General features: G+C 43.5%; 1 long non-coding RNA gene across 1 annotated transcript; it reads left to right on the top strand.

Annotated features, from left to right (window-relative positions):
* Window positions 1-655: 655 nt before the first annotated feature.
* On the top strand, window positions 656-17055 carry LOC311067948. Its single transcript, XR_014603307.1, has 9 exons — window positions 656-719; window positions 794-934; window positions 1084-1247; window positions 3058-3190; window positions 15067-15340; window positions 15434-15750; window positions 15999-16175; window positions 16306-16560; window positions 16771-17055. It is a non-coding gene; the product is annotated as an uncharacterized lncRNA (long non-coding RNA).
* Window positions 17056-23425: the final 6370 nt, after the last annotated feature.

Below are 23425 nucleotides of genomic sequence, written 5' to 3'. Positions count from 1 at the left end.
AGTGATTGACAAAAAGAACTAGCATTTCATTTGCATAATCACCGTAATCTTCTATGAAACTGTTGTTGCACAGGATGAAGATTCCCACAAAAAGCAGCATGAAGTTTTTGTACACCTCTGTGGTGAGGAGATCCTTCATCATGACCGGTCCCGTATAAAGTAAAAACTGCCTGAACTCTGTTGCCTTCCACCTATCAATTTCCCTCAGTGCCCTTGGTTTCCGTGCAAACTCCATGGGCACATATCTTCGCGCATTCACCAACCTTTCTGATAATGTGTTTATGTGAAAACCCGACAGTCTACAAGTGAGAGGACCCAACTTCAGCCACAAGTGGAGAAGCCGTCTCATGACTCCGAGGCACACGAGGTGCATGTAGTCGAGGGGGAAGCCAGACACCATATCCAGGGACGTTTCTTCAAGGGGTGAGATACCACGGTGATGATCAGAATCGGTCTTGTTTCTGAAGCTCTCATTGGTTCTTCGAGGCAAGTCACTTCTTGGAAATGTCATCCTGTTTTCCAGGTACACGCCATCCTCTGTGCATTTTTCACATCCATGATAGCCCGTGTGACCTTTAACATTTTTCAGGAATGCACGAGCAGGTGCGTCGCAAACCATTGATGACAGATGTAAAGTTAACCTCACTCCTTCAAATTCGAATCCATTGGCCAATTCATTTACTTCAGCGATGAAGTCTTCAAGATACTCAGTTAGCGAGGTAGGTTTACATGTGCCACAAAATAAACCTATTGTCACTGGTTCCTCTTGTCTGATATTTTGCAGTGTTCCTAGAATGGGCCAGAACTGTGTTGCTGAGCTCTTGAAGAGGGGCAAACCATCAATGTTGACCTGAAGCTCCAGCGTGTCAATGCTGCTCAGAATGTCGATGTTCTGATGTAGCACCTCTGTAATGGATTTCAGCAATCCGAAATGGTAATATTGACCACCAGCCTTGACTTGTATTTCAGGGTTCAAACGCATTGTTCCCAGCAATGTCCTTGAGTCTTTTGGCAGATTTAAACTGTGCTGACGCAGTATATCTAATAATGCATTCAATGCAACATGTGTGATTTTTTGTTCAGTTGCCCAAGTTGCCAAATCGTCTTCCAGGGAAGTTGGATCAGATTCGGACTCTGTGTCTGATTCACTGTCGTCAAGAGCACTTGCCATATTGACACCTTCATTCTCATCAATATGAGAGACACAGTCCATAAATGTGTCTTCATCCTCAGTTTGACATTGACAGGTATTGTCACTGTGCATGCAGCCCAACTCCTCTCCCCAAGCTGTAGTTTGTATTGTCCGCAGTTGTTGATCCACCTTGTCCTTTGCTCTTCTTCTCAGTGTCCAATAGGATGGTTCATTGCAAGCCATAGTTTTAAGACCTTAACAGAAACAAACCCTTTTTTGTAGTTTGTTTACTGGCCTACCAAGACTAGACTAAACTGCATTAACACAATTGATGTCTGAATTGAAATGTCTGATAAAAATGCTTTTTTTATAAGAAATTGTCAGACGGCCCTTAGAGGCTTTTGCATATAAAGTCTACACAGGCACAAAAGTTTAAGACTGGTAAGAAGGATGTGTATATAGCGTTTGAAATAAGTATCTTATAACATTTTTTATTTTTTTTACAATTTAAAATAATTGTATGTAAATATCAAAAAAAAATATTTATTCCAGGGATGATGGTGATAATCCTTTGATAATAAAAAATGTTACTTGGGCATTTAATCATATTAGAATGATTTCCAAAGAATAATGTAACACTGGAGCAATGATGCTGAAAATTCAGCTTTGCGTCCCAGGAGTAAATAGCATTTTAAAATTAAAAGTTACTTTAATTTGTTATACATTTTTACGTTTTTACTGCATTTGTTTATTTTTATTTTTTATATAATTTTTTTATTATAGTCTTTAGTTAGTTTATGTTGAGTATAAATAAGACAAACAAATATTCTTGTTATAGCAAGATATTTTCTTCTTGCTGTCTAAATGCGTTTATGTATTTTATATTCTTCACTCGAATCTTCAGATGAGAGTATTGAATAGCGCTTAAAGGAGCATTGCGTAGGTTTTTACTTAAAAAAATCTTTAAGATAGAGTTTTCATTTGTACATGTTTGAGCCAACCATGATGTAATAAAAAGAATGACACCTCGACTGTCCACCACGGTTGCCTCTATCAGCCTGTAGGCTCAATCGTGTGTGGAGGAGTCGGGCCCGAATCGGCGCGAAAATTCACAAAATGTGACGTCATGCGCGTTCTCGTCTACTTGGGCTTACAACCGTACGGCACGGCAGCCATTATAGTAAGCAGCGGCAATCGGTGTTTTCAAATGGACTCTGCGGATGGAAAGAAGCGACCAGCCCCCAGCACAACTCAGACACCCACCGACACTCCTCGGAAGTGTAAAAAAAAAAAAACGAATTATTTACTATGACAAGTGTTTTTAGTGCAAAATTTCATGTGGTATTCTGAATGAAAATAAAGCATGACAAGCTCATACATCAAGGTTAGAGTTCCTTTACCTTTAATACCATAATGTTATTGCTATTCTACAAAATAGTATAGTAGTACAACTATAATAGTAATTGTACTGTATCTAAAAATAAGCATAACGTCTTCAACTCAGTTATATAATTTAGCGTTACTCTACAATAGTCAAAATAAGGGGTCTGTGAGTGCTGGGAGTGTGTGTTACAGTGTTGTGTTAAAATACTTTTAGAAGTAGACTTTAGTTGATAATATAAAGCAGCACTGCAACATTTTACTAAAATATGGTCTGTCAAACAATAACCTTACAGTACTGTAACTTTTCCTACCTCAAACATTATGCTGGTGAGTGGTGAATCTCGATGAGCCGTCAGTGGTTGCCGCGGCAACCCTGGTTGATGTGGTCGTGCTCGTACGAGCGTGCGCACCGAGAACGAGCATGAGACTGGCTGCAGTTCCTCTAACGGCCACTGGTGTCAGTAACGGTTAGAAATTTCAGAACTTACGGAATGCTCCTTTAAGTCTCTCGCGAGAAGTGAATTACGATGCTCTTGTTTCAGGGCATGCGATTGGCTGTTCGGTGCTGATGTCACTCTTTCGTGTGTGTGTGTGTGCGCGCGCGCGCGCGATCAGGAGAGGAGTTCGAGACGAGTCGACGACGGAGAGCGTTGAGCGACACTCATCGTCATGAAGGTAATCGTGTTTAACATGACATGTTAGCAAATAGTGTGTCATGCATAATGACCATCATATATGTTTAGTGCTTGTGTAACTTAATTCGTGCACGCTTGTGTAAACGTAAGTGCATCACAGGGCAAAATGTGTTTTAGGGAGTGAGAATGTGTTTAGAGTTTTGAAAAAAGAGTGCATGAGATTTGCAAACAGTGTTTTAACTACCTGAACTTGTTTAATGTTTTACAGAAAGAGTGATTTATTCGACAAATTGGTTTAGACTATTGAGAATTTGGTTCAGAGAATGGGGTTTCGTGTTTTAGCAATTCAGAAAAACTGTAATCTCAAAACAAATTTCATATTTTTCCGTCATTGTCTTTTGATGAATGGAAACATGTTCTATCATAGTAGCTCAAAATTGATCAGAAATGACTACTCTGCTTTGCTCTTTGCAATTTTATTTTTTGTTTTTCCTCTTCTTATACCCCTATTTTTACAGTAGCCTACTGTACGGTGTCTGTGATACTGTAATTCTTGTTCTTTGTTGATATGCACCTGCAACCAGTCAAAATCTATTGAGCAGTCAGTAACAAATGGAAAGCACAATGTTCAGGGCCATCCAATTTGTTCATTGTACAGTATACAGCCTACAATGCACTGTACTACAGTATACAATACTAAAAGGGACAAAAATCAAAGGAGTAAAGATGTGATCAGTGTGCTTCTTCTTGTCTTTGGGCTGGGTCAGGCCAGGCCAGAGCACTTCGTCGACATCACAAGCAATATTGTCCCTCCTCCTTTCTTGCCCTCCTCCCCCTCTTCCTCTTTCTTGCCCTCCTCCTCCCCCTCTTCCTCTTTCTGTTTACCAGTATGGATGACATGTGCATTAGAGTGCAGAATGTGTTTTGAGAATGAGAATGTGTTTAGAGTTTTGCTGAAACTGCAAATTGTGTTTTACCATGTGAAATGGTTTAAGGTATTGACAGCAGACTGCACAATTAGCTAAATGACTTCAGGCAACTGAGAACTTTGTTCAGCCAATCGGTTTTAGTGTTTTAGCAATTAAGAAAAACTATAAGCAAATATGGGACAATGTGGTATTCCACCATTCCTGTGCAGTCACAGCCTGGTTTGACTGTCACAGTGTGAAAAGGACCCAAAAGTGAAAGCTGGTTCCAGAGGTTTATTGAGGATCAGATAAATGTCAAAAATAGGCTGTCTGCTTTCTGGTTTCTCTCTTTTGTGAAATCACTTCTCAAAGATCTTTGATGCCAGAAATATTACACTTTACAAAGCCGAGCATCCTCTGCAGAAGATTGCTCCAGATTTTTGCTCAGCTCACACATATATACCATACAACCTTTTCCAAAAATGGCGTACACCCGCCAGTAAATTTTTGGGTAAAGGTCTTTACCATGTGACTTCTCAGAATAGAATTTTCTGCTGGAGGCAACATTCCATGCCTTTCTTCAGGCTTCCAAAAGTCAAACCAAAGTCATACACAGAGGAAATAATAGTGTACAAATATGTAGCTAAATTACTTACTTTCTAAATAATAAAATCTTCTACACCGACCGTAGGCGGATGCAGAACAGGACAATGAAACTGAAAAGGACCAGGCTGCAACCAGCAGGGTGAAAGGCACAGGTAGCTGCTGTCAGGAATTGCATACAGGAGATGATGAGCACTGACTCCACAAATTTCGCACATGCGACACAATTTCTAGTGAAGCCCCGTATTGGGGTGTGTATTGGTTTCCCAGAGTCACGTGATCGACGACAAATGAAGCCTCGCTTTCTGTCCAATCACGTGCGCGTTTCACTTTGGGTGTCAGAAGGCTTGAACCCCAAATTATTTAACGAGTCCTTGTTGGCTCAGTCTGGATGATGGGTTTGTGAGGAGAGTGCTGTACTTTGAAAGTTACAGTTTTGCCTATTGCTTACACACGTTTTGCTAAATTTGGCTCATTGTGTCAAAACTCTACACACAAGCAAATAAGACAAAACACTGGGAAATAAAACATTCACATCTATGTCAAATTGAAACTCTGCTATCAAAACCTAACAATCCTTTGTCAAAATGTCACTCTGATGACAAAATGATATCCACTTGCATCATATGAATACACTTTCAGATCAGCAGCAACACACTAGTCTACTTTATATAAAAAACTGCAGTCTTTTGTTTTCAATGTTTTTATTCAGTTCCACAGAGGGCATGTTTTAACAACAACCAAAAAATGAAATACTGTTTTCAAAATCATTACATTAGTATATTTTACAGTACAGTAAATTCAGTTAAATCAAAAATAAAAACAAACAATACACTACTGTAAACACAGAAAAACACAATTGTGCGTAAGTGGGCTTATGGATCCTGCCGTCTGTTGGGGTCTGGCCACAGGATCTCATCAACATCACAAGCAATGTCTTCTCTCGCTAAGCATCGGGGAATATTTCCCCCTTGTGTGCCGAATCCATCCCTGGATTGACCTCACCTCAATGTCTCCGCAGGCCTGTTCCATTGCCTGCAGAAGAGGCATACGGGCATGTGGTTGGCGGTCATATACGCGCCATCTCCAAGCGGAAAAAAATTCCTCTATAGGATTTAGAAATGGCGAGTAAGGGGGCAAGTACAGAACTTCAAATTGATCATGGTTGGTGAACCAGTTCTGGACCAGAGCAGCCCGATGGAAACTAACATTATCCCAGACAACAACAAACCTGGGCTGCTCTGGTCCATCCTGTACAACTGCATCATGAAGTGTATCTAGAAATGTGATTATGTGTTGCGCATTATAGGGACCCAGTTTGGCATGATGGTGCAGTAGCCCTCGAAGACTTATGGCAGCACACAGTGTGATGTTTCCCCCGCACTGCCCCGGGACATGCAAAATTGCCCTTTGGCCAATTATATTACGTCCCCGTCGTCTGTTTTTGCGAAGGTTGAATCCAGCCTCGTCAATGTAAATACATTCATGCGGCTGTGCAGCTCCATCCATGTCCAAGATTCTCTGTAACAAAAAATACATATTGTGGACTATACACTTACACTACACATACAGAACCGACCCATCCCACCACACAGGTACCTGTGTAGCTTTCTGAATGTATCTATGTGGTACTAATCCAGTGGTACATATTCATCTGTTACTGGACTGCACCCATTCTTTATTGTAAATGTAAAGGACTGAAACACTTACCTGTACATATTCATGTCGAAGTTCTTTGACCCTGACACTGTTCCTCTCAAATGGGACCCTGTACAGTTGCTTCATGGTCATGTTGTGCTTTACCAAGATCCGTCTGATAGTTGTGATGCTTACTCGATTTATGTTGTTGAATACTTGCCTATCTGCAAGTATTTGTTGCTGTAGCTGGTGGAGACGGATTGCATTGTTTGCTCTGACTAGGTTCAGTATGGCAAGTTCCTGCTGTTGGGTGAACAGGCGATGGCGTCCACCCCCAGTAGGTCTTCTAGCCATTCTGTAGAAAAATGCAACCACAAATTGTTCTCGTCTGCTTCTTTTTTACAGTACTGTGTATACTGAACTTTACTGTATTTACCATACACAGTACTGAAACATCTCAACACGTTATCACGGTATGTTTCACGAAACTACCACTTTTGTTGAAAAAGGAGCATTAGCCACCCTGGAATACAATACATGTGATACAGTAATGTGATATGGTACAGTACTGTAAATACTCTAGATACAGTCTGAGTAGAGTAGAGAGTTGAAGACATACCTGTTTTCCAGTCGGAATGTCCTTATTATGGATGAAACTGTGAAGCGGCTTAGATTAGGATGGACTCTCTGCCCAGCTTCCCTCATAGTCAGGCCATGGTTTATGACATGGTCCACCAAAGTTGTCCTTATGTCATCCGAAATAATGGTCCTTGCGTGGCCTCTTTGACCACGTCCTCCTCTCTCTCTCTCTCTCTCTCTCTCTCTCTCTCTCGTTGTCTGTGCGCATGTGCGGATTGAGTGAGTGTGAGGAGCGGTGAGCGCGGAGTGTTTGAGCGTGTGAGGTACGAGTGATCTTTTTTCTTTTTTTCTTTCCTTTCTATCTTTTTTTCTTTTCTTTTTTTGTGTATGTTTGTTTTGCTTGGTTGGTGACTTTGTTGACCTCGTGAGTGTTGGTGAAGTGGGTAATTCGCGGGGCTTTATGCTCCCAGTGTTTGTACTGGGAGCATGGCGAATCCAGGTGTGCAGAATCTCGGGTTTCTAACGAGACGGCATGCGGTTAAAATTGATTCAGTTTTTGGTGTTGAAGAATGTAGTTTGGCTATAGGTACGTTAATTGGTTATGAAAATATATTGTCAGCATCGCGGATGAATGGTGCTGTTGTTGTTTTCGTTAGGACAATTGAATTGGCGAATCAACTGGTGGAGACTGGTGTTGATATTCGTGGCATTTTTGCGCAGGTACTTCCTCTTTCTACACCCTCGAAAAGGGTAACGTAATCTAACGTGCCACCCTTTATTAAGAATGAGGTTTTGGTAGAGATGCTTTCAAGATATGGTAAAATGGTGTCAACAATAAAGATGATTCCGATTGGGGGAAAGTCTTCTCTATTAAAACATGTGGTGTCGTTTAGACGGTATGTCTATATGGTTCTAAAAGATAATGTTGAAGAATTGGACTTAACTCTAAATTTTCATCATGAAGATTTTAATTATGTGATTTTTGCCACAACAAACACAATGAAATGTTTTGGGTGTGGAGAAAATGGACATCTTGTTCGTGATTGCCCTAGGAAAGTGGATAAAACAAATGATAAAAGTGCTGAGACAATTGATGGTACAACAGCTACGAGTGTAATTTCTAGAGAATTGCAGAACGTAACTATAGATGCGGAAAGGCCGGGAACAAGTGCAGCTTGTGTACCCGTTGCATTAGATGCGGAAAGGCCGGGAACAAGTGCAGCTTGTGTACCCGTTGCATTAGATGCGGAAAGGCCGGGAACAAGTGCAGTTTGTGTACCCGTTGCATTAGATGCGGAAAGGCCGGGAACAAGCGTAGCATGTGTACCCGTTGCTTTAATAGATGCGGAAAAAAATACAAATGAGACGACAACAGTCAAACCAGTTGAAAGTGCAAAATTAGCGGTCTCTAAAGACAAAGAGAATGAAAATCTCGAGAGCAGTCAGACAACAACAGCTCGAAGTCAAACGACTGAGTCGGAAGATGATGACAATAGTGCGGTTGAATCTAATGAACAGAACGCGATGAATGTAGATAATATTGAGGGTTCTGTGTGTGAATTAGAGGATTATTCTTTTAAAACACCGCAAAAAAGGAAATTAAAGGAACGCTATGCGAATAAACCGATTAAAGGACTTGATGTTCGGGAGGTGAGCCATACTGATACAGAAAGTGACAGTGAGGTCTCTGAATGCAGTATTGCAGATAGTTTACCTCAGAGTGGATTTTCTAGTTGAGTATATACTGTAGACGACATCAAACAGTTTTTAAAAGTGACAAAAAATGCAAGGAAAGTTAAAATTGAAGAGTTTTTTCCAGATATATTGCAATTTATTGAGAAGGCGAAAACTTTCAGGAGTGAGAGTTGTTTCACCGACCAAGAAGGTTATCGGTTAAAAAAGATACTTGCCAGACTAAATGCTCAATCAGAACTCAGTGAAAACAGTCAAAATGGTTAAGGGTTGTTGTTCTTCGTGTTTATTTTCTTGGTTAAGGTGGGAGGTGCTTCTTTTCCTATTTATGGGAGTAGTAAATTTTGCTTCCTTAAATGTTAATGGAGCAAGAGAAAGTAGGAAAAGAGCACAGCTGTTTGAGTTAATGACACAGAAGAAGATTGATGTTTTATTCACGCAAGAAACACATAGTGATTTATCAAATGTTTCAGATTGGGTGATGGAGTTTGATGGGCTATCAGTCCTAAGTCATTCTACCTCGTTGAGCGGTGGGGTTGCTATTTTGTTTTCGAAAAGTTTTATACCTGAATCTTATAAAGTTGATGAAATAATTAAAGGTAGACTTTTAAAAGTCAAAGCTTTTTATGAAAACAATTTTTCTTTTGTATTCATTTGTGTTTATGTTCCAAACGCTGCAATTGAAAGAATGCTGTTCTTAAACACTCTGTGCAAAACTTTAAGTGATTGTGATCCAGAGAGTTTGTTATTATTGGGGGGAGATTTTAATTGTACTGAAAATGTTTTAGATAGGAATCATGTTGAGCCACACATGCAGTCTCGTAGGAGGTTAGTTCAGTTAATGAAGTCTCATGATATCATTGATATCTGGAGAAATTTTCATTATACACAAAGACAATATACTTGGGTACATGCATATGAAAATAAGTTATCATTGGCAAGATTAGATCGATTTTATGGTTTCAAGCATCAATTGAATTTTTTTAAAGATTGTTCAATATGTCCAGTTGGATTTTCTGATCACAGTTTGGTAAATTGTGAGATGTTTGTTGATTGTGTAAAGCCGAAAAGTGCCTATTGGCATTTTAATAATACATTGTTATGTGATAAACATTTTATTGATGTTTTTAAGTTTTTTTGGGTTAATGCAAAATCCATGAAGTCTTCTTTTCAAACCTTACAACAATGGTGGGAGTTTGTAAAAGCTCAGATTAAACAACTCTGTCAACAATATACTCTCAACGTCACACGAGATAGATTTGGGTCCATAAAAAAGTTAGAAGAAGATTTAGTTAAACTCCAAGAACTCTTTGAGTTGACAAAAAATGGAACCCATTTAGAGTCTTTTAAAAAAAAGAAAGCTTCTTTGACTGAATTGTTAGATTTATCTACACAGGGTGCAATAATTAGATCACGTTTTCAGAGTATTGAATCTATGGATGCACCTTCAAAATTCTTTTTTAACATGGAGAGGAAAAATGGGCAGAATAGATTTATTCATGCTCTGCGCTCAGAAACGGGGGTCCTTTTGCGCAATCCTTTAGAGATTCGGAATAGAGCTGTTCAATTTTATGAGGATTTATATAAGAGTGAATTGTTGGGTATACAAGGCCTGAATAATGTTTTTCTTGAAAATATGCCACAAGTATCTGAAGAGGCTAATACCGGAATTAACAAAGCACTGTCAATGGAAGAATTGGAGAGAGCTCTTAAAAGTATGGAAAACGGAAAGACGCCCGGGATTGATGGCATTTCAGTAGATTTTTATAAAGTCTTCTGGGCAGAGGTAGGTCCAGATCTACTAGAAGTTTTTAATCAGAGTTTAATGGATGGACAGCTGCCAAAAAGCTGCCGTAGAGCAATCATTACGTTGCTCCCGAAAAAGGGAGATTTAAGTGAGATTAAGAATTGGAGGCCTGTGAGTTTGTTGTGCAACGACTATAAAATACTTTCGAAAGTCTTGGCGAATAGATTAGGAGAAGTTTTAGATCAAATTATTCATTCTGATCAGACATATTGTGTGCCTGGTAGAAAATTTTTTGATAACATTTCTTTTATAAGAGATATTTTAGATAGTGGCAAGACTTTTTCAGATTTTGGTTTAATTTCAGTCGACCAGGAAAAAGCTTTTGATAGAGTCGAGCACAATTACTTGTGGAGTGTTTTTGAAGCTTTCGGTTTTAGTCCTAGTTTTATATTGATGATTAAAACTTTGTATTGTGACGTTGAGAGTATGTTGAAATTAAATGGTGACTTATGCTCTCCTTTTAAGGTTTTAAGAGGGGTTAGACAAGGCTGTGCACTATCCGGAATGCTTTATACATTAGCCTTAGAACCTCTTTTGAACAAGTTAAGAGCAGAGATGTCAGGTGTGGTTATGCCAAATTCCACCCATACTGTTAAATTATCAGCTTACGCTGATGATGTGGTGGTTTTAATTAAAGATCAAAATGATGTGAACATGATGTTACGATTACTGGAAGAGTTTAAAAGTGTTTCTTCTGCAAAAGTGAATTGGCAAAAAAGTGAAGCCATAAGTGTTGGGAGTTGGTTACGTGGTGAGCCCATTCTTCCAGCTGGTCTGAAATGGACCAGGGATGGTTTTAAATATTTGGGAGTGTTTTTGGGAAATGAGAACTTTGTTAAGAAAAACTTTGAAGATGTTATTGAAAAAGTAAAAGGGCGCTTAAATAAGTGGAGGTTTTTACTCCCAAAAATGTCTTATAAGGGGCGAATACTGATAATTAACAATTTGGTTGCCTCCGCTCTCTGGCATCGTCTGATTTGTGTAGACCCCCCAGCAGACTTTTTAAGCAAGATCCAGTCAATCCTAATAGACTTTTTCTGGGATAAGCTGCATTGGGTGCCGAAACATGTGCTGTACCTTCCTAAGGATGAAGGAGGTCATGGACTAGTACATTTACAAAGTCGAATAGCAGCTTTCCGAATTCAATTCATACAAAGACTTTTAAAGGACTCAAATGCAAACTGGAGGATTGTAGCTTTCTCTTTACTGAGAGAGTTTGAAGGACTGGGGCTGGATAAAGCCTTATTTTGGATGGATCCTCAAAAGCTAAAACTGTCCAAGTTTCCTGTTTTTTATCGGAATCTTTTTAAAGTTTGGTCTTTGTTTGAAGTACCAAAGAGAAGGACGGTAAATTCCTTGTACTGGTTGCTGCAAGAGCCATTAATTTTTGGCTCACGCTTGGATCTGTCCAATGAACTGGGTTACTCTGTGACAGAGGAGAATCTTATCAACTCTGGAATTTTAACTATTGGACATGCACAACGGATAGCAGGAGCGGATTTTAAAGATGTGAAGTCAATGACTGGACAGCTGGGGGTGAGGTCTACCCGTTTGGTTGCTAGAGTACTAGACAAATGGAGGTCAGCCCTTAATGAAAACGAGTTGAAATTGTTAACAGACTATTCTTTGGGGATTATTAACCCGGATTGTAGTGATCCATTTCCCAATTTGTATCTAACTCCCGTGATGGGTGATTGTGAGAGCATTTTTTTAAAAGTCAAAGATTTGATTGTAATGGGCATAGATTGTTCATCTGGCAAGGAGTGTTATAAGATCTGTGTCAAAGTGTTTAATAAGAAGGCTTTGGATAAAAGAATTGACACGCCATGGCGTAATGTACTTCAGTTAGAAGAGGATGAAAAGCCGGAGTGGAGAGTATTGTATAAGTCACCATTGCCCAAGAGAATTGGGGACTTGCAATGGAGATTGTTATATGGGGCTATTGCTGTGAACGCATTTGTTTCGGTAATTAATCCTGATGTTGTTCAGAATTGTCCTTTCTGTTTGCAAAGGGAAACTGTATTTCATGCATTTATGCAGTGTTTAAGGTAGGGATGGGGCCGATCCGATCCAGTATCGGTATCGGAACCCGATACCAGCGTAATTCACGTATCGGATTTTCCCGATCCAACCTGCGGAGATATCCGATATCCATGAGTCATGTCTGCGCTCGCTTTAACGTCTGCTGAAATGACTCCAAAAGTGATTCCCGCCGGCTAGTCTGCTAGCTGGCTGCAAACTGTGGAATGGATTTCCTGAACGGAGGCGCGGCTCAATGAGAGACAGAGTTATGAGACACGCCCCCGCTCAGAAAATCCATTCCGCAGTTTGCGGCTAGCCAACAACGTCCGCTGTGTGGAAATACTTCACACAGACTGAAAACAACGCAGAGCAAGACAGCAAAATGCAATGTTTGCAAAGGTGTAATTCAGAGTCCCTTGAAGCTCCCTCGCGTCATACAACACAACGAACGCAATCAAACATTTAAAAAAGCACCACGTTACTTTGCGTTCACACCAAACGCGAATAGCGCGTCAAATTCGCGTCTACCGCGTCTAGTTGGACGTTTGAATATTTTGAATCCATTCGCGCGTCCAGAGAAAAATTTACGTGCGTAAAAAGCAAAAGTTTGAAGCGAAATCGACGCGCGTCTGAGGCAAAATCCGCTTGTCTGTTTGCACGATGCTGATGTTGATCGAGCATTTACTGCATCGGAGCGAGGATCACCATTCAGATAGTGTGTGTATAAGATTTTTACACTTGCACTTTTCTTATATTTCAAGATGCAAGTATTTGACATTTTGGGAATGTAATAAATATTGACATGACAATCAATTTGAAACCCCAGTTGCATATTTGTTTTCAGAATGGGATTTTTCCTGTTTTTCTGACTTCCTTTTCTGACCTTATAACTTACTTACCTCAAGTTGCCTTTTGGGACATACATGCATGCATACATAGGCTACGTACATAACATATCATTACTTGCCTGTTGAGAGAAGTTTATTTCAGCATCATATAAAATAAACAATAATGATAATAATAATATTAAAGCAAACACAGCTCTGGTATCGGAATAGTATCGGTATCGGCCGATATCCAAATTCAGGTATCGGGATCGGATCGGAAGTGAAAAAATGTGGATCGGTGCATCCCTAGTTTAAGGTTGAAACCATTATTTTTTGTTTTAAGCAACATTTTTAAATGTTTTAATGAGTGTTTTTCAATGAAGACGTTTATTTGTGGTTTCAAATATTCCCAGAGCCGGAAGTATCAATGTCAGGTGTTTAATTTTATTTTGGGCCAGGCGAAGATGGCGATTTACATTACAAGAAAGGAGAAAGTTGATCAAGGTGTATGTAATAGTTTAGAAGCTATGTTTGGTAATTCTGTCAAATCTAGAATCCTAATAGATTTTAATTATTATAAAGCAATGGATGATCTTATAAAGTTTGAAATAATTTGGTGTTATAAAGGGATATTGTGCGAAATTGTTAATGATGAATTATTTTTTCTTATTTAAAACAAAATTTGTTTTTTATTGATTGATATTTGTTTTAAATGTTGATTATTGAAGGTTTGCTTATTGTAATTAAAGGTGTTTAAAAATCAAATCTCTCTGTCCTTCTCTCTGTCCTTCTCTCTCTCTCTCTCTCTCTCTCTCTCTCTCTCTCTCTCTCTCTCTCTCTCTCTCTCTCTCTCTCTCTCTCTCTCTCTCTCTCTCTCTCTCTCTCTCTCTCTCTGTCCTCCTCTCTCTCTCTGTCCTCCTCTTCCTCTGCCTCTGCCTCTAGCTCTCCCTGCCTCCATGCTTGCAAAGTTCTCAAAATGGCTTAACTGGGGCCTTTTTGTAGCTGGCTGATTGGTGTTCAGTTTTGTAAGTAAGTGTTTTCAGGTGTGTGTCTATGTCTTTTCAATTAACCAATGTGTGTTGTATTTTGAATAGATGTGTTTTCCCAATGGTACCCTGAGATTTCATTTTTGAACTAAGTGTCTTATGTATGAAATAGTGTGTAGTGTCTAGGAGCAAGTGTGTTGCAGAAAGGAGCAAGTGTGTTACAGAATTGCAACTAAAGTGCAAAGCAGCGCTTTTGTTTAAGGTATGGTTACACTTTGTTTAAGGTATAGTAACAACAACTTCAAGTTATGTTACTTTGGTTTAAGCATGTGTCTATAGTGTTCAAGCAACGGGCAAAAACTGTAATCAATACATTACATTTAAATAACCAAAATTTTTATTTGTCACTACTTTAGGCTATTCTTTTTTGTTGTTGTTGTGTCTTTTTGTTTTTGTAAAATCTTTGCACTTTTGGTGTTTTTTAGGTAACTTGGTGTTGGTATTTGGGGTTAGGGTGTGATTAGGGGATAGGGTGTTGGTGTTTGGTGAAGGGGTTTGTATTTAGATCAATGGCAACAGCCAAAAAAAGGAAGACTTCCCCTATCTGGGAATATTTTGAGCTTATAACTTCCAATGTATGTATGTATGCATTTCTTATATATATATATATATATATATATATATATATATATATATATATATATATATATATATATATATATATATATATATATATATATATATATATATTTTTTTTTTTTAATATTTTTTTTTTATTAATTTTTAATTTTAATTTAACTTATTTTATTGTTGTAGCCTATGTAATTTATTACTTTCATATAACTTTTTTTCAGAAGGTGAGATGCTTGGTGTGTGACAAAGCTTGTGTATGGAAACAGCACATCATCCAGGCATTTCAGAGCTTTACACGAGACTGCACAGCCCCAGAACAATCATAAAAGCACACAAAGTAGGACTGTTGCTTCATGATTTTTATTCATAAGCAAATGGTTGATGAGGCATTGGTCAACATGGTCATAAAAGACTCACAGCCATTTACAGTGGTTGAGGATGAGGGTTTCAGGGGCCTCATCCATGCCTTTGATCCATATAATCCCAACCAGACAGGTGAGTTTAGCAGAGGTCGATTTTGATGTATAATCTATATAATATATCTGTATCTATAATAATATAATTTTAATGTTTTGTGAACTCAAAAAGGCTTTAAAGAAAATGGTGGCATCAAAATATGAAGAAGCAAAGAGGAAGGCCAAGGCTAACAACTGCTGTGTCTCTAACATCGGAAATGTGGACTTCTATCATATGCATATCTCGCAATAACCTGCCATTACATTGATGACAGTTATAAGCTGAATACAGTGTTGTTGGATGTTGAGAAGTTCCCAAACAGGCACACAGCGGAAAATATGGCCCTGGTGAAAAAGAATGTCATGATGGAGTGGGCAATCAAGGACAAAGTGAAGTGTCTTGTCAGAGATGCAGCAGCTAACATGATTGCTTGTGCAATAATTCTGCAAGTGAGACATTCAGTTTGCATTGCACATGCATTTAACACCATGGTTAAAAAGTCTTTTGATCAGGTATCAGCTCTGTGTGACATTCGGAACAAAGCAAAAAAAAGTGGTCACCTATTTTAGAAGCAGCACCTCTGCCAAAGAAATGTTGACCCAGATGCAGCAAGAGATGAACAGACTCTAGACCAGTTCTTAAACTGTGAATGAAGTGTAAACTTTTTGCACAGAGTAAATCATTTTGTATTTCATAGGTTAACCATGGAAATCACAAAGGAATTAACTGAAAACCTCATCAGTCGCTCAGCATAATGACCATGGCAACTCTGCCGGACCCAAGGTTTAAAAAGTTGGGTTTCCTTAACCAAACTAAAATGACAGAGACTGTCAAACGACTAAAAGTCATCAGGGCCGAAGATGAAAGACCTCAAGTATTTATTTATTATTATTTTATTTTTTATTATTGTATTTTATGAAAATTTTAAGAAACCTGATGAAAAATAGACATACTTCAGTGCTCAGTTTGGCCCTCTGACAGTGAGTCTCTTGTGTTTGTTCTAGATGGACCAGAAGATGTTTCTATTGAGGGTCCGAAAGTGGTGGATTTAGGGGTTCCTGTGTCTCTGTCTTGCTCTGCAAATTCTGAACCTTCTGCCTCATTCATCTGGAGGTTTAATGGAACAGACATCAGTGTGACCACACACACTTTCACCATAGAGAAGACTGACTTCACACACAGTGGAGATTACGAATGCACTGCCTCGAATAATGTCACAAAGAGAAGTGCCTCAGATAGACATGCTTTACTAGTTAAAGGTAAGCAGTTAAAATTAACCTGAAATTTGATAACCAATGCTTTAACCTTAATTTACCACTTATACAAAGATACTTTCTATTTTTAAAAATATATATTTTGAAAAAATTATGTTCTTCTAATAATTATTTTCTGTTTTATAGAACTTTGTTTTAACTGTTCTAGTGTTGTGCTTTGAATAGTCTGTTACTGTTCTTGTGTGTTTGCCACAGTAGGAGGAGGAAGAGGAGGAGGAGGAGGAGGAAGAGAAAGAGGTCCCAGATGGCAATAAACCGTTTAATCATGCTAAATAAGCACTTATGCATCAATGTCAATGGAACTGAATTAAAATTACAATAATAATTAGCGTCTCTTGCACCCTCAGTTATTATTAAAACAGTGTTGAAGTTTTAACATGATCAAAATCAATGGTAATATTATTCAGTAAAAGTTACAGTGTTGTTGATTCTACAACACTGTTGTTTAATCACTGTTGAAATGAATAAAAATGATATACAGTATAATATATATATTGTTGTTGAATCAATGCTATAATGTGATGTTGGTTCAACATTATACGTTTGCACGCTCAGTTATTCTGAAACACTGAAATTTGAACAAAATAGCAATAGTAATGTCATTGAATCAATGTTATGATGTGGTGTTGATTTTACATTATGTTTGTTTAAATTTATTGAAAATACATTTGAAATCATATGGAATGTTAACATTAATGTTGTGTCTTCATTGGTTACATCAGATTTCAACATTAAAGTTTAAAATTTGCTACATCAATTCCTGATCATTACAAAGTTTCTATTACTACAGTAAAACATAAAAACAGAAGTTCTCTTATGAGAGGTTCTCTCGTATTGCGTAAGCTTGCTTACGCTGCAGGAAAGTCTTCTTTTCTCGAGATACTGAAGCCAAAATTATCCTTAATTCATATTTTGTCAACGCAGAGCGGCATACTGCACGCTCATTGGCTGCCGCGCGGCAACTGCTTAAGCCTACCAGTGAGCCTGGCGTGACGTCACGCCCAATGAGGGCGCGCGCGCCCTCGCGCGTCACAGCCCGCCAGAATGGGCGGCGTCAGAGCGTATATAAGGAAGGCTCGTAGGCTATATTCTCTGATTTCTGTCTTTTCAGCGAAGCACTGGCATCGCTGAACTCTGAGAGGAAGCCGTCGCCGTTGTCCTGCAAGGAACAGCTAACGAGCCAGCTTAGGACAGCCTGAGGAAGCCGGTCGAATCTCGCCGCCTTCAGCCTGCCGTGCCAGCTCAGCTATCCGGCGATATCCTTTATAAAAGCTCTTTTTGTGTGTTTTGCTTCCGCAGCACTTTCTAAAAGAGCGGAGGCGTTGTTGCAAATGCCTCGCACCACGTGCGGCTCATGCCGCTCTACGCTCAGCGACAGAGACCGCCATCTTATCTGCGCTCTCTGCCTGGGACGGGACCACGCAGCCGTCGCACTTTCCACGGGCGGCTGCACCTTCTGTGAAGAGCTGCCGATGTCGACCCTGCGGGCTCGACTCGCCCTCTTCACAGAGCCTGCTCCAACCGTCGTCGGGCCGCGGAAGAAGAAACGCCGCTCTCAACGACCACCGGAGCCCGAGACTCGAGCCAGGGCCTCGCCGGAGCCTCTCCCGCGAGCCTCGCTCTCTCCTTCTCCGCCCCCGCTTCCCGACGCGCAGCCGACGGCTCTCGCCCTCGATGCCGTCGCCTCAGGGGATGAAGCGGATGACAAAGCGCTACTGGACACGTGCTCGTTAATGGCGTCGGACAGCGAGGGATGGTCCGGTTCTGTCCGCTCCGCCTCCTCCACCAGAGCGTCCAGCAGGACTCACGCCAGTGTGGACGCCGAGCTTCTCCGCCTCCTCACTTTGGCAGTCGAGCGCCTGGGCCTCGAATGGTCTCCGCCAGCGGTGTCCCCGCCCAACAGGCTCGACGGATGCTTCCTGCCCGCCAGTCGACAAGCGCCAGCGTCCAGACCAGCGCCTTTTTTACCGGAGCTTCACGAGGAGCTTGCTAAATCGTGGAATGCTCCAGTTTCGGCCAGACTCCGCTCTCCGGCCTCAGCAGCTCTTTCCCGCGTGGATGGAGCCACGGAGAAGGGGTATGACCGGATCCCACCGGTCGAACAGGCGGTTGCAGCGCATCTTTGCCCCCCATCTGCTAGATGGCGTTCAAAGACTGCCCTCCCATCTAAGGCCTGCAGGGCTACTTCGGCGTTTGTCAGCCGCGCTTTCTCCGCCGCTGGGCAAGCCGCCTCGGCCCTGCACACAATGGCGGTCCTTCAAGTTCTCCAAGCCGACCTCCTCCGCCAGCTCGACGAGGGAGAACTGGATAAGTCTGCCTTGACCGACCTGCGCAGTGCGACGGATCTCTCCCTTCGCACGACAAAGACAGCGGCCCAAGCTATCGGACGTTCCATGGCTTCGCTGACCGTCATAGAGCGCCACCTCTGGTTAACGCTAGCCGACATGGGGGATCAAGAGCGGTCTGTGTTTCTCAACGCCCCGCTCTCACCCACCGGTCTCTTCGGCCCTGCGGTGAGTGGCCTCGTGGACCGCTTCTCTGAAGTACAGAAGGCGTCACAGGCCATGAACCTCTTTCTGCCTCGCCGCTCGAGCTCCGCTGCAGGCCGCTCTAACACTCAGCCTCCTGCACGCAGCTCCACGCAGCGCCCGTCTCGACCTCCAGTTTCGCAGCAGCGCCAGCGCGGCCGACCTAGGTCCCGCTCCACCAGCCAGCACAGGCCGCTACCCCCGCGGGGTCCCCGGCCTAGAGTTTCGCTGAAACCCGAGCCTGCGAAGTCCTCCTAGCACTCGTCGAGAGGAAAAGACGGTTGAGTCCCGCCGCGGCCGGACCGCCGTCAAAACTAACTTGTATCCCTCTGCCAGTCCCCTTGATAAAGGCTACTGCAGTAGTGTCCACCGCAGCCAACGAGCCAGTTTCTCAACTCTCTCGCCTGCACACAAACGCCGTTTTCACGGCGACCCAGATAAATCAAATAAAGAGTGTAAAATCTGGTCATTCGGCTCACGCCGTCAGTGTTATGAGTGTAGTAAACATGCCCACGCCCCAGTGTTCATTGCTACACACAAGCACAATCCCCCCTGTGTACCCCACAGAGTGCACTCACATAAAGCGCGCTACGGCCGCTCGAGTGTTAGTTGTAGGTCACGTGCCCACGCCCCAGTGCTCACACCTACACAGTGCTCGCTCTGTTTCACACATTCGGGTTCCAGAGCAACCCGTCACCGACTGTGTGTTAATAAAGAGCCCTGTGCCCGCTACACAGCACGCACACTCTCATGTGAACACTCACGAGCCCGCTTCCGCGCCGCGAGCCGTCACACACAATACTCTCTCACAGCGTCACTCAGCCGGTTGCCGCTGTCAGCGAGCCCCCGTCTCCCCTCACTGCCACTGCGCGACTCGCGCACATACCGCCACAGGTTCCTTGTCCCGCGCTGTATGGCGGGCGGGACCCGGAGGCGATTCGACCCCTAGCTATGAGTGCGAATGCATGGAAAGCTATTCCGGGAGTGTCGAAGTGGATACTAAACACAGTGATAAAGGGCTATTCGCTTCAATTCGCTCGCCACCCCCCGCGCTTCCGTGCCCGGGTCGAGACTCAAGTGAAGGCGGATGCAGCTCATCTGCTTCACGCAGAAATAGCGAATTTACTGCACAAAGGGGCGATAGAGCGAGTTCACCCGCCGGTTACCGAGGCAGGCTTATACAGCCGTTATTTCCTCGTACCCAAGAAAGGCGGAGCGCTCAGACCTATATTAGATCTGAGACATTTGAACAAAGCGCTCATGAAACGACCATTCAAAATGCTCACGACCAGTCAAATCCTCGCGCAAATTCGCCCGGGGGACTGGTTCATCTCTCTCGATCTGAAAGACGCGTATTTTCAGATTCAGATTATTCCCCGTCACAGGCCATTCTTGAGATTCGCCTTCGACGGTCAGGTATATCAGTACACCGTCCTGCCGTTCGGCCTGTCCCTGGCACCCCGTACATTTACGAAGTGCATGGATGCGGCTCTCGCACCCCTGAGATCGAAGGGAATGCGAATTCTGAACTATCTGGACGATTGGCTCATTATAGCGCACTCAACAGAGGAACTAGTTTCTCACAAGACAGCGCTTCTCGGTCATTTGGAAAGCCTGGGTCTTTCCATAAACTGGGACAAGAGCTCTCTAACCCCCAGCCAGTCTATCACTTTTCTGGGTATAGATCTGGATTCGGCGGCGATGACGGCCAGATTGTCAACACAGCGCGCGCGCTGTGTTCGACACCTCGCCGCTTCCATTCAAGTGGGGAAAGTTTTTCCCCTGAAAACGTTTCAGAGGCTCTTGGGCCATATGGCGTCAGCCGCAGCGGTCTTGCAGCTGGGCTTACTTCGAATGCGCCCGCTTCAATGCTGGCTAAAGTCGGAAGTGCCCCGCAATGCATGGTTTTCGGGCCGTGCACCAGTCAGAGTGACTCAGCGCTGTGTTTCAGCCCTGCAGCCCTGGCTGGCGGCCGAATGGTATCAGCGGGGAGTGACGATGGGGGTCATCGCACACCGCAAAGTGGTCTCGACAGACGCGTCCAACATGGGTTGGGGAGCGACTCACGAGGGCAGTCCGATTTGCGGCCCATGGTCGAACAGGGAAAAAAGCCTTCACATAAACTGTCTAGAGATGCTAGCGGTCGAGAAAGCGCTGAAGCACTTTCTACCGCTTCTACGGGGACACCATGTGCTAGTTCGCTCGGACAACATGTCAGTGGTGTCTTACGTGAACCGCCAGGGCGGAATCAGATCCAGAACCCTGCGCGCTCTCACAGAGCGCCTCCTATTCTGGGCTCAGGGCCCGCTGCGCTCCCTAAGGGCAGCTCATGTACCCGGTCGTTTGAACGACGGCCCGGACAGACTGTCCAGGGACAACGTTCCCCCAGGGGAATGGTCTCTACACCGCCAGACGGTACAAACGCTTTGGCGTCGTTTCGGCGAAGCGGAGATCGACCTCTTCGCCGCGAGCGAGAACGCTCAGTGCCAGAGGTTTTTCTCAAAACACGAGGATGCGCTGGCCCAGACCTGGCCCAGCGTTCCGCTGTATGCGTTCCCACCGATCTCGATGCTGCCTCAAGTGCTAGCGAGGATCAGGGAGGCGAACTGCGCGGTGCTCCTCATAGCTCCGCGCTGGGAAAACCAGTCGTGGTTCCCCGAGCTAATGAGACTGGCAGACACAGCCCCATGGCCGATTCCGGTGAGGAGAGACCTTCTCTCTCAAGCCCGAGGATCGATTCTGCATCCCCATCCAGAGCTCTGGTCTCTGCATGCGTGGGAAATCAACGGATATTCGTTGATCTGCCAGAAGGGGTAATTAACACGATCACGCAGTCCAGAGCCCCCTCGACGAGGCGGCTCTACGCGTCTAAATGGTCGGTGTTTAGCAGATGGTGTGTGGAAAAGGGTTCTAATGCTCAGTCCTGTGGAGTCCCACAGGTGTTAAACTTCCTACAAGAGATGTTGGACGCGGGCAGGTCCCCCTCCACGCTCAAGGTGTACGTCGCGGCCATAGCAGCGTTTGCCGATTCGGCGCGCGGCCGCTCGCTGGGCAGGAACGAACTCGTTACCCGCTTTCTGCGCGGGGCCAGGAGGATGAACCCTCCTCGGCCCCCGTCAGTTCCTATTTGGGACCTGTCCTTGGTCCTAGAGTCCCTGAAAGGGCATCCCTTCGAGCCGTTGGACTCTGTGGAGTTGAAATACTTGACGCTTAAAACCGTTTTTCTGCTAGCTCTGGCTTCAGTCAAACGAGTGGGTGATTTGCATGCGCTGTCCGTCAGCGCGTCGTGCCTCGAGTTTGGTCCTAACGACTCGTTAGTCATTCTCAAACCGAAGCACGGTTATGTCCCCAAAGTGTTAGGTACTCCCTTTAGGGCTCAAGTCATTATCCTATCGGCCCTGCCGTCATCCGGCGGCGAGGAGGGTGTTAACCGCCTTTGCCCGGTCAGGGCGTTAAGGTGTTATGTTATGCGTTCTGCAGCCTTCAGGCTCTCAGAGCAGCTTTTCGTCTCGTTTGGAGGGCGCGCTAAGGGCCGCGCCGCCTCGAAACAGACGCTATCCAGATGGATAGTGGATGCTATTGCAGCAGCATATGCATCAAAAGACCTGCAATGTCCATTGGGCATACGGGCTCATTCCACCAGAGGCATGGCCTCATCGTGGGCATGGTCCAGCGGGATTTCCATTCATGACATTTGTATGGCGGCGGGCTGGGCATCCCCCTCTACATTTGTTAGGTTTTATAACCTGGAAGTTCCCGCCCTGCAGGCTAAACTTCTGTCAGTCTAGTCGTGTGCATATCCTGCTCATGTGCGCAGGCTGTATTATCGATTAGCTTGTCTGTTGAGCTGCACGCTCAGGGTACCAGTATGCATAGACCGGCCGTGCCGTTCTTGTGTTCCCTAGGTGTGCTTATGAACATGTGTTGGCCCGCACCGCTGGCCACCTGTCATTTCACCTCTATGCTTTTCATAAAGAGTCATATGTGATCGTTAGGCGCGCACGGCGTGGACAAGGGGTTCCCGCAGCGTAAGCAAGCTTACGCAATACGAGAGAACCTCTCGTAAGAGAACGATACTTGGTTACTCACGTAACCTCGGTTCTCTCTAGAGAGGGAACGAGTATTGCGTTCCCTGCCGTGCTTAAAGCCTATAGCTCGTGTCGCTTCATTCGACAGAAAACAGAGAATATAGCCTACGAGCCTTCCTTATATACGCTCTGACGCCGCCCATTCTGGCGGGCTGTGACGCGCGAGGGCGCGACGTCACGCCGTCACGCCAGGCTCACTGGTAGGCTTAAGCAGTTGCCGCGCGGCAGCCAATG

This window comes from Abramis brama, assembly GCF_963993115.1.
Source record: "Abramis brama genome assembly, chromosome: 17".
Taxonomy (NCBI): Eukaryota; Metazoa; Chordata; class Actinopteri; order Cypriniformes; family Leuciscidae; genus Abramis; species Abramis brama.
This window is presented reverse-complemented; position numbering and strand designations above follow the sequence as displayed.